At 51.6% G+C, this 16,492-nt stretch overlaps 1 pseudogene; it reads right to left on the bottom strand.

The window, feature by feature from the left end:
* Positions 1-245: 245 nt before the first annotated feature.
* On the bottom strand, positions 246-1,164 carry LOC136992990 (olfactory receptor 14C36-like; annotated as a pseudogene).
* Between the last annotated feature and the right edge of the window lie 15,328 nt (positions 1,165-16,492).

The raw sequence follows: 16,492 nt of genomic DNA, 5'->3' as shown, positions 1-16,492 counted from the left end.
GTGTACTGATGAAAACCCCTTTTATTACAGAGATGCTGCAAGGGAGGCCAGCTCTGACACAGTGCTCAGCAGATTTACACAAAGCCTCTGAGTCAGACAGATGGGTTTTGTGCCTCTGGAGAAGAGAGATGAATTCAGACATTTGTGTACAAACACACTTTTTCTATCAATCACAGATAGAATGCCCCAACCACAAATGTTACTTGAAATCACTTGGAGATCACTTGTGAGGAGAGATGGGTAGCTTATTGCTGCTGAAAGAGCACCAGCTGAACCAGTTTCTTCAGTGCCTCCTTCAGTTCCTTGCTCCTCATGCTGTAGATGAGAGGGTTCATTGCTGGAGGCACCACCGCATACAGAACGGCCAGCACCAGATCCAGAGCTGGGGAAGAGATAGAGGGGGGCTGCAGGTAGGCAAAAAATGAGGTGCTGATGAACAGGGAGACCACAGCCAGGTGAGGCAGGCATGTGGAAAAGGCTTTGTGCCGGCCCTGCTCAGAGGGCATCCTCAGCACAGCAGTGAAGATCTGTACGTAGGACAGCACAATGAAAATGAAACACCCAAAGGCTAAACAGGCACCAACCACAAGAAGCCCAACTTCCCTGAGGTAGGAGTCTGCGCAGGAGAGCTTGAGGATCTGGGGAACTTCACAGAAGAACTGGTCCACTGTGTTGCCTTGGCAGAGTGGTATGGAAAATGTGTTAGCAGTGTGCAGGAGAGCACTGAGAAAAGCACTGGCCCAGGCAGCTGCTGCCATTCTGACACAAGCTCTGCTGCCCATGAGGGTCCCATAGTGCAGGGGTGTGCAGATGGCAACGTAGCGGTCATAGGCCATGACTGTGAGGAGATAAAACTCTGCTGTAACTAAAAAAAAAGAAGAAGAAGACCTGGACAGCACATCCTGAGTAGGAAATGGCCCTGGTGTCCCACAGGGAATTGACCATAGATTTGGGTACAGTGACAGAGATGGAGCCGAGGTCAAGGAGGGAGAGGTTGAGGAGGAAGAAGTACATGGGGGTGTGGAGGCGGTGGTCGCAGGTTACGGCTGTGATGATGAGGCCGTTGCCCAGGAGGGCAGCCAGGTAGATGCCCAGGAAGAGCGAGAAGTGCAAGAGCTGCAGCTCCCGTGTGTCCGCGAATGCCAGGAGGAGGAACTCATTGAGGGAGCTGCTGTTGGACATTTGCTTCCTCGGGGCTTTGTGGACTGTCCAAGGAGGAAAAGACAGGGGCAAGTTAGAGCAGGCTTCTCTGAGTCAAACCCACTCTGGTTCTCGTAGAACCCCCCACCTTTCCTCTGTCCTTTACCTTCGCTCAGCTCCCTTTCTGCAGCTCTGTTTACACTGGCTGAGGGAGCCATGTGGAGCAGGGACCTCTGCCCATGGGCTCCAGAGGAGTCAAGTCCTGCTCTGCTGGGGTGTGTAAATGGAGGTGTCAAACTGAGCCTGCTATGTGGTGGGATACCTGGGGATGGGCGCTGGGAGCTGGGAGCAGGGGACTTGGTCCAGGTACCAGTGGGAAGTTTCTCTGTTTCCCATGATGAGAGCTGAAAACAGCTCTCGTGGCAGCTGTGTCTGAAAGAGAAGACCCTTGTGAGGGATTCATCTGCCCCAGCCTTGTCCTCTTGAACAGAGGTGTCTGTATCTGAATCAGTCGCACCAGCTGCCACTCCAGCAAGGCAGAGAAAAAGTCAAGGGAAGGCAGGGGGTGACCTGACCCTTTCTAGATGTCTCTGTCCCAATGAGATAGACCCTGCCCTCACGCCAGTTTACGATGTGCACCCTTCCTGCAGGCACTGCAGAGAGAATGGGAAGTGACTAGCTCTGATGCACACGTGCTGCAGCAGATTATGTCCACCGAGTTATGTGGAAGGGCTGTTCAACATTTGGAAACTCATTTTACTTTGCAAAATGATCACTGGAGGATTCTGGTGATACACACACACACACACACACACACACATATCTGTATTTTAGATGCCTCCTTCTCACCAGAGGAGCATTCTTTGAGGGGGTAGAAATCTTTGGCACTTCAATTGCTCTCAGCATGAGCCCTTGTGCATCCCAAGAGCAAAAAAAGACTCACTGTGACTTTGTATAGGGTCATGGGTCTGTCCATGAGTCTTGCCCCTCACTGCCCTGCACTTGCACCTCACTCAGAGGAAGGACAACCACATTCACAAATTCCTCTAAGAAAGAAATGGGACTAAGCTGGGAGCGGGGGAGTTCAGTGTCACAGTGAAGATTCCCAAATTCTACACTCTCAGCCCCGAGATGGAGAGAGTGATGAAGAGTGTGACAAGGTTTTTGACTCACATGACCGAACCAGGGACTCTCAGATCTTACAGAAATGCTCCAGGGAAGCTGTGCTTTTCTGGAAGGCAGCTTGCAGCTTGACAGCACAGCCCCGAGAAGCAGTCAAGGGTCCTAAAGATGGACTCTCCCAAGAGGAGAGTCAGCTCATTCCCCAACCTGATGAAATGCATTGCCAGGAGCCTCACAGGTTGGAAGGGGATTGGGGCTTCTCACTGCCAGGAAGGGAACACCATGCAGGACACTCAGGGCCAGTGTCTTAACTGCAGCCGAACACCCCCAGAAGGTCTGAGAGAAACCTCAGCAAGTCCCTTCATCCCCACCTCAGCCTACAGACAGCACCACCATCACCTTCTTGGCCTCGTGAGGGTTTGCCTGACCTGCTCCTTAGAACCTTCAAGCACAGAGATGCCCCTGGACAGGACCTTGCCTTTGGGAGGTTTGTGGTGGTCAGGAATGAACACACAGAGGGTGGGAGGGGGTCTGTGAGCACCGACCAGGAAAAGACACTGGGACTGAGAAAGAGCTGCCAGCAGGGACAGCTCCAGGCAGCGGAGATGGGCAGGCAATGAGAGGGAAGTGCCAACAGAAACATTATGGGTGGATGGAGTTGAACAAGTCATGGTCAGGCCCTGCAGTGCCGACACCTCCCTCAGGGAGCTCAGGTCTGCCCTGCAGAAACCTCCCAGTAGCAGGGCACTGCCCAGGGCCATCCCCATGGTTGCAGGTGCTAAGGAGCAGGTCAGACAAACCCTGATGAGGCCAGCAAAGGGGAAGCTGGTGCTGTCTGTAGACTAAGGGGTGGGGGAAGGAACTTTCAGAAGTTCCTAGCAGACACGTTGGCTGCTCCTGGAAACTGTTACTGAGTCTCAGTCTGTTGTCCAAGCCTGACAGCTCCATTTCCGTTTTCCCCTTGCCAGGTGGTAGGAAATGTAAAGCACCATGTCAGGAGTTTGGCTTCTCTTTCAGGAAATCCCTGCCTTTGCTTTCCTTTTGAAAAGTCCCCTCGGAAATGTCCTGTGCATGAGCTAGAGCTATGAGCAGCCCTGACTCACACAGCACCCTCTCAGCAGGAGAATGAACCTGCCCTGACAGAGGTCATTCCTCCCACCCAGAGCTTCTCCCGGCAGCGCTATGGGGAGCTCCCCGGGCAGGCTGAGTGCTGACCCTCACAGGCGACAGAGTCACTTAGTCAGGAACGCAGCACCCTGGGGTGCAGGGACACTGTTCCGAGTTACAGTACTGGGCAAACCTGTGTGTACACCCCAGCTTCACACCCCTGCAGCTTCCCAGGGAGAATGGATTAGGATGCCCTGAGATGGTATGGTAGAGAGTCCCTGCTCTGAAGCACCTCCCCCTCCTCTGCACTGGAGAAGCCAGCAGAGAGAAGCTAAAAATCCTATCAGTGATGGGATGGGATGGGGTCAGAAGACCCCTCCAGGAAGCTCAGTAGCATTGCCCTGCAGCCAGAGACTTACCGTGCAAAGGGCTGTGAAGATTTCTCCCACAAGGAGCTCTCCTCTCTCCTCCCACTCCACACTGCCTTTCACTTCTCTCTGCCTTCTCTCCTCTCATGTCAGCAGCAGCAGGCAGTACCGGGAGCCCTGCTGCTCTTTGCAGAGGAGCTGCTCCTGCACACAGCTGTCTCTGGGCAGCGCTGCCCAGTTGCCGTGAGCTCCCTCCATTCCTGGAGCCTGGACCTGCTCAGGAGCAGAGGCCCAGATGAGCTCATGAATTTCTCTGTCCCTTGTGCTCCCTCCTCCTGGGAAATGTTCACTCCAATAAACTAAAAAAATCACTGATGGTCCCTCCCTAAGCACTGAAGGAAGACTGATTCCAGCATTGGAATTTGTCTCATCAGAGGATGGTTATCTACGAAAGGTGGAAACGTCCCATTCTGGAAGCCCCTATTCCTATGCCTTCACTAGGCAGGACACCTTGAAGTGTACAAGAAGGGAGTTCATTTACCCATGGTTCAGGTGTTGGTTCAGATGAGTCAGTCTGCGCACCTTATGCCAGGTTAGAAACCCCTGGGCTGGAGTGGGATTCGGATCCCTCCCGTTAACTCCACAAACACACAGGAGGTGGGATTCCCTTTGCCAAACCTGAAGTGAGCACAACAGAGGTGTCTACATGGGAGCTCCTTGTCTAAGCTCCCATTGTGATCACTGGAGACAGAGCATGAGAGTCAGCTGGCTGCACACAAACACCTGGTGATAGATGAAGAGACAGAGGTGGTCCCAGGCAAGCGCCAGTGTCTGCTTCTTCTGATGGAGCAACTATGACACCCCCAACCTTCTAGAGCCTGAGTTGGGGGCCAGGTGGGGAATGGCCTTGGCCATCTGAAATGACCCTAGATGCCTACTGCAACTAGAGCTCCACTCACTATGAAGCTGAGACACAAGCAGATCTGTACAATGCAAACAGCAAATGCAATTCAGTGCAGAAACTGGATTCAGTGACATAAAGATAGGCCATAGGCAGGGCTGTGTCCAATGCCTGGGGTATCCAGCACAACCCCAGGTCTCTAGCAAATACAGCATGGGATCTACAGGAAAGGCATGTCCTTTTGCAGTGGTTGCTGGGAAATCACCCGAAGGCCGCTCAGGTTTCCTACCAGTGCCCAAACAACTGAATCCCACCACTGCCTTTAGGCAAAGTCCATCTCGTCTATATCCAACAGTGTTGCATAGATGGGAGGCACATCACACCAAGGTCTCTGCTCTAGTCTCTGCACTCTCAAACACTTCTTTCTCTTCTCTCCATGAACAACTTCTCACCCCCAGATCATGTGAACAGGGACTGTGCTAGTGATGTCCACGGGCTGGTTGGATCACAGGACATCCAGGCCCAGGGAATGTTTCAGTGGCACTTGTCCTTCCTGGAGATTGCTTCACCTCTGTCTCAGGCCCCAAGATGCAACAAAGTCAGTTCAGGCAGCAAAGCCCTCTCCTGCCATTTCTGCACAGCCCAGCTCTGTTTCTCGCTGGCCTTGGGCACTGCAGGCTTTGCTCTCTCAGTGGGAACCTCCTTTCACCTTTACATTGCCACCTGCTATCCATGCCAGCACGTCTCTGCTCTGAAGTGGGGCCATTGCACATACAGTGTCCTCGGCCCTTGGAAACGTGTTTCACCATGACCGGTCTGTGCTCTGTGCCACAGCTGAGGCTCTGCAGCCCAAATATACAGAATTGAATGCAGCCTGGGGCACAGGCGTGAGCAGATGGAGATGCACAAGGCAGATAAGGGTGATGCTTTCCTGGATCTGGAAATTGCAAATAAGGAGGAAGTGATCAGGGATGGGATAGTGTCAGCCTTGCCTACAGTGACCATGAGAAAGTGGAGTCCCAGATCCTGAGGGGAGTGAGGAAGGACAGTAGTAGAGTACAGACCCTGGACTTGAGAGGAGCAAACTTTGGCCTGTTCAAGGGACTGCTGGGGGGGAACCCTTGGTCTGGAGGAAGAACCTGAGGTGAGGGGGGTTTCTTTTGCTTCTTTTTTGGGAACAATTTCCTGTTGTGCAGAAGGAAAGACTAGTACCCAGGATGGATGTCCATGCATCTGTTCTGCATCTTCCTTAGTCCTGGCATTTCTATGTATATACGGCCAGATGCAAGGCCCCCTGTACTTCCTTTCCTCCTTTGGAAAACTCATCTGATTGATAGCGGTACACCTTCTTGTCTCCAGTGTCTTGTTGGCCAACTCCTTTGCTCACAGCAATCAATGCACTGTGCTCAGTTCCTGCTCTGCTCCAGGAGTGATGCAATTTTCGGGACCCCTCTGGTCCTTCACAGAAGCACAGAATGGTTGAGGTTGAAAGGCACCTCCTCATCTAGTCCAAATCCCCTGCTCAAGCAGAGTCACCTGGAGCACGTTGCACAGGATCACATCCAGGTGGGTTTTGAATATCTCCAGAGAAGGAGACTCCACAGCCTCTCTGGGCAACCTGTTCGTGTGCTTTGTCACCCTTACAGAAAAGAAGTTTTTCCTCATTGACGGGCGAGTGAAGAGTTAACAGGACTGAAGTTTGTCAATTGATATGCAGAAGAACTGATAGCACAAGAGCTGACGTGCACAAAGCTGTTGAACAGAGGACTTAACAGGACTAAAGTCATCCACCAGCCGATATGCGCAAGGACTGATATGCGCAAGGCTGCGGAATGATTAACAAGACTGGAGGAGTGAAGTCTGCCACCTGGAATCTGCACGGACCCCCGGGGAGCGAAGAAACAATACGGAGGTGTTGTGGTCTTGCCTCGCTAGCAGGGTCCCCCCAAGCAGACAAACAGACAGTCCTGTGATTGTGAAACTTGCTGAAAGTCAGCAAAAGCAGTGTTTGCCCAGAGCCCCAGCCATATAAAAAGAGGCTTGGCAGCTAGGAGAGTTTGAGCAGGGACGGGAACGTGACCTGACCATCCTCTCCGCCTGGACCGTGAGTATCCCCCCCCTCCCCTTTTCCTGGGACGCTGGGTTAAGGTAACTCCTTGAGGTTGAGAGCCCTCTCACTAGGAGAGTGAACAAGAAAGCTTTCAAGTAGGGATAAGCAGTGCTTCCAACTAATAACACAGTAATCGACGGTTTCAGGTTATCCTTTCTAAATTAGTAACTGATGGTTTTGTGTTATCCTTTCTAAATTAGTAATCGCATTATTTTAATGGATGTTACTAATCCAAGAACTTGTGTGAGGAAATAAACATCTTTTTTATTATTATTATATTACTGTCTCAGTCGTTGCTATCGAACCTTCATAGCATGACAGCATGACATAGTGTTGGAATGCCAGAGAGAGAAGGGACCAGCCCGCGGTGACACTTGGCTGCCACCCTCACAGGAGAGGAGGTTGACATCAGACCGTGACTGTGGCCAGGGGAGCTGAGCTCTCCTGATGGACACGGGACCCATGGTCTCACTGTGTCTGTATTAGTCTGACCCTGACTCTGTGCCCCTGAGCTCCCTCAGTGTCAGTGCCAAAAGAGACCCTGCAAAGGGAAACTCTTTGCATTGCACTGGGGGCATCCGAGGGAGCTCAGACTAGTTGGTTATGAGGTTCCCCCATCTCTGCTGATGAAGGGGGAAGCCTGGCTTCCTACTTAAACAAGGTCTCTGGGTCAGATTCAAATGAGAGATTCCTGAAGAGACTTGACATGAACCTGACTTTTTTTTAAGAGAAAAGAGAAAAATAAGAAAGAAAGAAATGCAAAACACACAGGCTTGATGCCAGATACCCTGAGGAGTGGATACACAATGGACAGTTATTGGTGCTGACATTGGACCCATTGAACCAGTTTCTTCAGTGCATCCTTGAGCTCCTTGTTCCTCATGCTGTAGATGAGGGGGTTCACTGCTGGAGGCACCAACGAGTACAGAACAGACAGCACCAGATCCAGAGCTGGGGAGGAGAAGGAGGGGGACTTCAGGTAGGAAAGGATGCCAGTGCTGACAAACAGGGAGACCACAGCCAGGTGCGGGAGGCACATGGAAAAGGCTTTGTGCCGGCCCTGCTCAGAGGGGATCCTCAGCACAGCAGTGAAGATCTGCACGTAGGACAGCACAATGAAGACGAAAAACCCAAAACCTAAAGAAATACTAATCACAAGTGCCCAAAATTCCCTGAGGTAGGAGTCTGAGCAGGAGAGCTTGAGGATCTGAGGGATTTCACAGAAGAACTGGTCCACTGTGTTGCCTTGGCACAGTGGTATGGAAGATGTGTTCCCAGTGTGCAGGGCAGCATGGAGAAAACCACTGGCCCAGACAGCTGCTGCCATTTTGACACAAGCTCTGCTGCCCATGAGGGTCCCATAGTGCAGGGGTCTGCAGATGGCAACGTAGCGGTCATAGGCCATGACTGTGAGAAGAAAATACTCTCCTCCTAACAAGAAGACAAACAGAAAGACTTGAGCAGCACATCCCAAGTAGGAAATGGCCCTGGTGTCCCACAGAGAATTGGCCATGGAATTGGGGACAGTGGTGGAGATGGTGCCAAGGTCAAGGAGGGAGAGGTTGAGGAGGAAGAAGTACATGGGGGTGTGGAGGCGGTGGTCTCAGGCTACGGCTGTGATGATGAGGCCGTTGCCCAGGAGGGCAGCCAGGTAGATGACCAGGAAGAGTGAGAAGTGCAAGAGCTGCAGCTCCCGTGTGTCTGCAAATGCCAGGAGGAGGAACTCGGTGTAGGAACTGCTGTTGGACATTTTGCTATGTCCAGGCATGGGGGACTGTGCAAGGAAGTACAAACATTGTGAAGTTAGCAGAGACTTTTCAAGCAAATAAACCCCCAAAATTTGCAGTCCTCATACAACCCCCCACATTGCCTCTCTCTTTAATGAGAAGATCTTTATGCAGCTCCCGTGCTTCAGCTCCGCTTTGGACTGGCTGAGTCTGCTGTGAGGAGCAGGGACCTCTGCCCATGCGCTCCACAGGAGTTAGTCCTGCTGTCAAGCAGTGGCCAAGGGGATGGGGGGTGACTAGCTCTGACAGTCACACTTTCTTTCAGGTGAAATCCACTCATCGTGTAGAAGGGCTTTTCAGCGTCTTCCCTCTGAATTCTAAAGAATGAGGTTTGAGGAACAGAGTTTCAGGGATTATATAGGAATTTTATTTTAATTTAGATGTCCTTGACACCGCTGGGGAGTGTTCCTCAAAGGTAGAAATCCTTGGCATTTCTACTGTTAGTCCTGAGAGGAAAGCATCCACTGTCCCTTGTTGCAGAGTGAGGACAGCTAGTCTGTCTGTTGGTCTCATTCCCACCTGTTCTGTGTTTGCAACCTTTTGGAGCTGGAGGATAATCACACTCATATGTTGCTCTAAAAAGAAACCAGACCCTGCGGAGAGCAGACGAGTCCAGATTCAAAGTGCACAGCTCTGGCCCAGACAGCTGCTGCCATTTTGACACAAGCTCTGCTGCCCATGAGGGTCCCATAGTGCAGGGGTTTGCAGATGGCAACAAAGCGGTCATAGGCCATGACTGTGAGAAGAAAATACTCTCCTCCTAACAAGAAGACAAACAGAAAGACTTGAGCAGCACATCCTGAGTAGGAAATGGCCCTGGTGTCCCACAGAGAATTGGCCATGGAATTGGGGACAGTGGTGGAGATGGTGCCAAGGTCCAGAACAGAGAGGTTGAGGAGGAAGAAGTACATGGGGGTGTGGAGACGGTGGTCGCAGGCTATGGCTGTGATGATGAGGCCGTTGCCCAGGAGGGCAGCCGGGTAGATGCCCAGGAAGAGGGAGAAGTGCAACAGCTGCAGCTCCCGTGTGTCCACGAATGCCAGGAGGAGGAACTTGTTGATGGAGCTGCTGTTGGACATTTTGCTATCTCTGGGCGTGGGGGACTGTGCAAAGGAGAAAAGACATCGAGAAATTAGAGGAGACTTTTCAAGCCAAGAAATCCCCAGATGTTGCAGGTCTCAGACAAGCCCCCACTTTGCCTCTCTCTTTAATGAGAGGATCTTTGTGCAGCTCCCATGCTTGGGCTCCGCTTTGCCCTGGCTGAGTGGGCTGTGAGGAGCAGGGACCTCTGCCCATGGGCTCCACAGGAGTCAATCCTACTGTAAAGCAGTGGGCATGGGGGATCAGGGGTGACCCGTTCGGGATTCACACTTTCTGTCAGGTGAAATCTACTCATCATGTAGAAGGGCTTTTCAGTGTCTTCTCTCTGAATTCTAAAGAATGAGGTTTGAGGAACAGAGTTTCAGGGATTTTTTATTTTTCTTTTAGATATTCTTGTCACCGCTAGGGAGTGTTCCTCAGAGGTAGAATTCCTTGGCATTTCTACTGAGTCCTGAGAAAAACGGATGCACTGTCCTTGTTGCAGAGTGAGGACAGCTAGTCTGTCTATTATTCTCATTCACCACTGTCCTGTGCTTGTAAATCTTTGGGCTGGAGGATGATCACACTTATACGTTGCCCTAGAAAGAAACCAGCCCCTGCTGAGAGCAGAGAAGCCCAGTTTCAAAGTGCACAGCTCCAAACTTCTCACCCTTTCTCCAGGCACCTGACAGAGCTCTCCACAATCCCCTTCTAGCCAAGGACACACAGGGCTCTTTTCAGATGCCCACATACAGCCTCCCACCACCATCTCCATATTCTCAGCATCTCTGCACCTTCCTCATGGGTCTCTCAGATATCACAGAGGTGCTATGAGACAGCAGTGCCTTTCTAGAGGGCAGGTGGCAGCCTGGCAGGACACCACAGGGAAAGGGTCAAAGGACCGTTAGGACTGAAGATGGGCTTTCTCTAAGGGAAAGTCCGTACATTTCCCAGCTCAACTGACTGCATCTTTCTGGAGCTCCACAAGTCAGAAGGGTTCTGGGGCAACCTCATTCCCATGCAGACCCCTCTGCTGCACAACTTGTGGCATCAATGTCTGAACTGCAGCTGAAACCCCCCCACTCTAGAGAGCCCAAGAGCAAGAACAGGAGGAGCATGGATAGGAGGGGAAACAAGGAACAGAACCAAGATCCTTCTGCCAAAGGAGGCAAGAAGAGAGAGACAGATGGGAACTCAGGAAAGCCTTCACCTTACCAGCTGGGCATGCCTCCTCCCAGGCAGGGGCATCGCAGGGCTGTCACTCTCAGTCCCTTTGTCAGGTACCTCTCCTCTGCCGGAGGGCTGGCTGCAGAGAAGGCAGCTCATGCCCTGGACCCCATGGCTGTCAGGGCAGAGGCTCTGCTGGGTGGGAGAGGAGACACAGGGAGCTTGCTCAGAGGAAGGTGTCTGCATCGGAGGCACTGACCATGACTTGCCCAAATCCATCCTCCCATGACGATTCTGTTGGCACTTCCCTCTCACTCCCTGCCCATCTCTGCTGCCTGGAGCTGCTCCTGCTTCCTGGAGTTTTCTCTCTCCAAACATCTTTTCCCTGTCCGTACTCACAGACCCTGTCCCACCCTCTCTGTGCACAGTTCTGCCCTACAGAAACCTCCCGCGACCGGGCACTGTCCAGGGCATCTCTGTGCTCACAGGTCCTAAGGAGCAGGTCACATTAGCCCTGATAAGTCCATAAAGGTGCTGCTGGTGCTGCTGTAGATGGAGGTGGGGTTGAGAGGGTTTGCTGAGCTTTCTCACAGACCTACTGATCTCTGAGAGGGAAGGTCAGTGAGTCCCAGTTCCTTGCCAAATCAGAAAACTCTTTCCTTTTTCCTCCCTGCCAACATTAGGAAATTGAAAGCCCTGGAAGGAAAGCTCCTTGCCTTTCAAGTAGCCTTTTTTGCACATTCCTCTGCAGTGCAGGGACACTGCTCTGAATCACAGCCCTGCGCAGACCTGTGTGCATATCCCAGCTTCACAGCCCTGCAGCCATCCTTGGGAGAAAGTAGCAGCATGCCCTGTCCCTGTTATGGTGTGGTAGGGAATCCCTGCTCTGAAGCATCTCCCCCTCCTCTGCAAAGGAAAGTGAGCCTTAAAAAACCTATCAGTCATGGGATGAAATAGGTTCAGAAGATCCCTCCAGGAACCTCAGTAGCATTGCCCTGCAGCCAGAGACTTACCATGTCAAGGGCTGTGAAGATTTCTCCCACAAGGAGCTCTCCTCTGTCCTCCCACTCCACACTGCCTTGCACTTCTCTCTGCCTTCTCTCCTCTCATGCCAGCAGCAGCAGGCAGTGCCTGGAGCCTTGCTGCTCTTTGCAGAGGAGCTGTTCCTGCACACAGCTGTCTCTTGGCAGTGCTGCCTGCTTGCCATGACCTCCCTCAGTCTGAAGAGCCTGGCCCCACTCAGGAGCAGAGGCCCAGCTGAGCTCATGACTTTCTCTGCCCCATGTGCTCCCTCCTCCTGGGAAACGTTCGCTGTAATAAACTAAAATAATCACTGATGGTCCCTCTCGAAACAATACAGAGTGACCAGTTACAGCATTGTCACTTGTTTCATCAGAGGATGGTTATCTATGAGAGGTGGAAACATCGCACCCTGGAATCCATGTTCCCATGTCTTAACTAGGCAGGACACCTAGAAGTGGACAAGAAGGGAGGTCATTCACCCATGGTTCAGGTTTTCATTTAGATGAGTCAGTCTGGGCATTGCATGCCCACTTAGAAGTCCCTGGGCTGGAGTGGGATGCAGATCCCTCCTGTGAACTCCACAGACACACAGGCGGTGGGATTCCCCTTGCAAAAAAAATGAAATGTGCACAACAGAGGTGTCTGCATGGGAGCTCCTTGTCTAAGCTACCATTATAATTCCTGGAGATGGAGGGTGGGAGTCAGTTGCTCAACACACAAGCACCTGCTGACACTAGAAGAGATAGAGGTGGTCCAAGCCATGTGCAAGTGTCTGCTTGCTCTGATGGAGCAACTATGACACCCCCATCCTTCTGTAGCATGAGTTGGGACCAGGTGGAGAATTCCCTTGGCCCTCTCAAATGACACTAGATGCCTCCTACTACTAGGGCTCCACTCACTATAAAGCTGAGACATAGGAAGATCTCAGTGTTACAAACAGCTGATGCAATTCAGTGCAGACACTTGATTTAATGACATAGAAATAGGCTGGCAGGGCCATGTCGGATGCCTGGGGTGTCCAGCACATCCACGTCTGTAGCAGTTCCAGCATGGGACTTACAGGAAGCCATGCCTTTTAGGAGTGCTTGCTGGAAAAGTGCCTCAGGGCATCTTGGGTTTCCTACCTATGCCCAAACAAATGAGTCCCACCACTGCCTTTAGGCACAGTCTGCACTGTCTACATCCAAGCATGCTGCACAAATGGGAGGCACATCACACCAAGGGCTCCACTCTAGTCTCTGCACTCTCAAATCCTTCTAGCTCTCCTACTTCTGAATCCCTTCTCACTCCCTGGGATGATATAAACAGGGACTGGGCTAATGATGTCCTCGAGGTGGCTGGAGCACAGAACCAGGGACTTCTTTAGTGGCACCTTGTCCTGCCCGGAGATTGGTTCACCTCTGTCACAGGTCCAAAGGTGCTGCAGAGTCAGCTCAGGCAGCAAACCCCTCTTCTGCCATTCCTGCGTGGCCCAGCTCTGTTTCTCGCTGGCCTTGGGCACTGCAGGCTTTCCTTTCTTAGTGGGAAACTTCTTTCACCATTACATTGCCACCTGCTATCTAGGCCAGCATGTCACCAATTGCAAACAAAGCCTTTGCAGATATGAGGTCCCTGCTAAAATGTTTCCCTGTGACAGATCTTCAGTCAGTGCCATAGCTGATGCTCTGCCGCCCAAATGTATGCAGACATATGAAGCCTGGGATGCAGCCAGGAGCAGATGGAGATGCACAGGCTGTCAGAGGACTACCACAATGTTGGAATAACTGAGGTGTGGTGGGATCACTCGCATGACTGGAGTCCTTCAAAGGCAGGGTGCAAGTTCTTCAGGAGACACCACCAGGGAAGATGAGGAGGGGGATGTCCTATGGGAGAAGGGTTAGCTTGGATGTACGGAGCTCTTCCATGGGATGGACAAAGGGAGGCAGCTCTGAAGGGCAGAGGAGCTCAGGAAAGCCAGCAGGTCATTAAGCACCCATCAAGCACAAGCATGCTCCCTATGAACAGTTTGTAAAATTAGTAGCCATCTCTGGAGCCCAGCTTGGCTAAACAGGGAGCTCCCACGTGAGGTCCCAGGCAATAAGGCAGCATACGGAAAGGGGAAGAAGGCAGAGGCTGCAAAGGAGGAATTTAGAAATATTGTCCAGCAAAGTCAGGATGGTGTTAAGGAAGCCAAAGCTCCTCTGCAATAGAGACACTTGCAGGGGATGCGAAGGACAGAAAGAAGAGCTGCTGCTGCTTCAGTGACAGTAAAAGAATAAACAAGGAAATGTGGGGTCACTGCTGAATGGGGCAGGGATTCTAGCAAAAGCGGATGTAGACAGGTCTGGGGAAGTCAAGTCCTTCCTGGCTTCAGTCTTCACCAGCAAGGTCTCCTGACCTGTTGTGCCTAGAGTCAGGAGTCCTGAGGAGGAAAACAACGTGCAGTGCCTAAGTCTTGAGTGAGGAATGACTTGCAAGAACTCAACCCCTACAAGTCTATGGATTGGATGGCTGGCATGCATGGACCTTGAGAGGGCTGGCTGCTGTGACAGCAAGGCTGCTCTCTATCCTCTTTGAAAGGTTGGTGAGATTGGGGGTGGTGGGGGGTGATCCCAATGACCAAAAAAAGGAATATGTTGTGCTCATCTTCTAAAAAGTCCCCAAGGACACACCAGGGAGCTGCAGGCCATTCAGCCTCATGTTGATGAGGGGTGTGTTATGGAACCAATCCTCTCAGATCTCATTTCTGGGCACATGAGGGAGAAGAAGGTGTTGGGAACAGTCAGCATGGACTTACTGAAGGCAAATCATTCTTCAGCAACCTGATTGTCTTCTGTGATAAAAAAACAGTGCTTGTGGAGGAGAGGAGAGTAGTGGATGTCCAGTAGACATCCAGATGGGCAAAAAACTGCTTGGATGATGAACTCAGGCGGTTTTCACGAATGGGTCATGCTTTACCAGGAAGCCAGGTAAAGGTGGGGTATGCAGGGGTCTATACTCCACATCCTGTCCTGTTTGAGAGGTTCATCAGTGACCTGCAGAATGGAAATCCCATCATGGTTGTAAATGACACCTGATTGGGTGGAACAGTCATAAGCTCAAGGGCTGCCATTCAGAGGGACCTCAGCAGGCAGGAAGAATGGGCTGTGAGGAACTTTGTGAAGGTCAACAAGGACAAATGCCAGGTCCTGCACCTGGGATAGAGCAACACCCTGCAGTGATAGGGGCTGGGGACTGCCTGGCTGGGCAGCAGCTCTGTGGAGAAGGATGTGGAATTCTTTGTGGGCAGGGCGTTGAACATGAGCCAGCAGCATTCCCTGGCAGCAAAGGAGGCCACAGTGTGCTGGGCTGCATAGCCAGGAGATCGAAGGAAGTGATTATCCCCCTCTATTCAGCACCGTTAGAGCACATCTAGATACTGCGTCCAGCTGGGCCCACTGTAGAGGAATGTTGTTTGTCACTTGGAATGCATTCAGTGGCAGGCCCCCAAGGTGGTTGGTGGCTGGAGCACTTGCCCTGAGAGGAGAAGCTGAGGGAACAGGGCTTGTTCAGCACAGAAAAGGGAAGGTTTTGGGGAGAACTCATATCATATTCCCAACTCAAGGGTGCCACTGATAACGAACCAGGTTTTTACAGGAATTCATGGCAGAAGAATGAGAGACAACGGCTATGAGCTGAAACAAGTGCAGTCAAAATTGTACAGAAGGAAGAAAAATCAATGAGGATCCTGAAGCATTTGAAGAGGGGTCCAGAGGGGATATGGACTCTCTCTTCTTGGAGGCTTGCAGGACGCAGATGGACAAAGGCCTGAGGAACATGTTCTGAATTCAGTGTTGATCCCTAAGTGAGCAGGAGGTTGGACTAGCATACTCCCAATGTCCCTTCCAGCCTGAATGATTTGGTGATTTTGACCTCTCTGGCAATAGGCACTGCAATTCTTGCAAGCAAGAAATTCTTTTCTGCATGTGGGTTAGCACCTGACATGGCCTCCCCACAGCCAGCCCCTACTAGTGGTGTGAGGTTTCCTCTTGGGCCTGAAAGGTTTTCAGTTCAAGGTTCAAGGTTGACTTTGTCACTATGGGAGGTGAGGGAGCTGGGTTTATTCAGTCTGGAGAAGAGAAGGATTTGGGGACACCTAATAGCAGCCTCCCCGTACCCACCAGGACATCACCAAGAAAATGGAGGCAGGCTCTTCACTGTTGTGCATGATGTGAGGGTGAAGGCCAATGGGCATTAGCTGAAAGAAGAGAGGTTCTGGCTGGATGTAAGGAGAAACTTTTGACCCATCCAGAGAGTCAAGCACTGGGGCAGGTTGCCCTGAGAGGCTGTGCCATCTCCATCCTCAGAGGTTTTCAAGTCTGAAATGAGTAAAGCCCTGAGCAACCTGATTGGACCTGATAGCTGACCCTGCTGTGGGAAGGAGGTTGGGCCAGAGACATCCTGGGATCCCTTCCAGATGGAATGATTCTGCATTTCCTTCCACCCCGAGTCTTCTCTTGATCTTGGGAAAACATTCAGCTTGCCTGTGATTGTGGAAGCAGATCTCACAGAAGTATGACCAGATCAACTGCATGTTGCTTCTCCTGCTCCAGTCAGAGTCATTCAGATTCAGGACTGCTTGGCAGCTACACCCAAATAGCCCTGATATTGTTCTTTTGTTTCACCTTTTATTGCATTTTCCCTCTTTTCCACCTTCCAGGTTCTTCTA

This window comes from Apteryx mantelli, chromosome 11 (assembly GCF_036417845.1).
Source record: "Apteryx mantelli isolate bAptMan1 chromosome 11, bAptMan1.hap1, whole genome shotgun sequence".
NCBI classification, from domain to species: domain Eukaryota; kingdom Metazoa; phylum Chordata; class Aves; order Apterygiformes; family Apterygidae; genus Apteryx; species Apteryx mantelli.
This window is presented reverse-complemented; position numbering and strand designations above follow the sequence as displayed.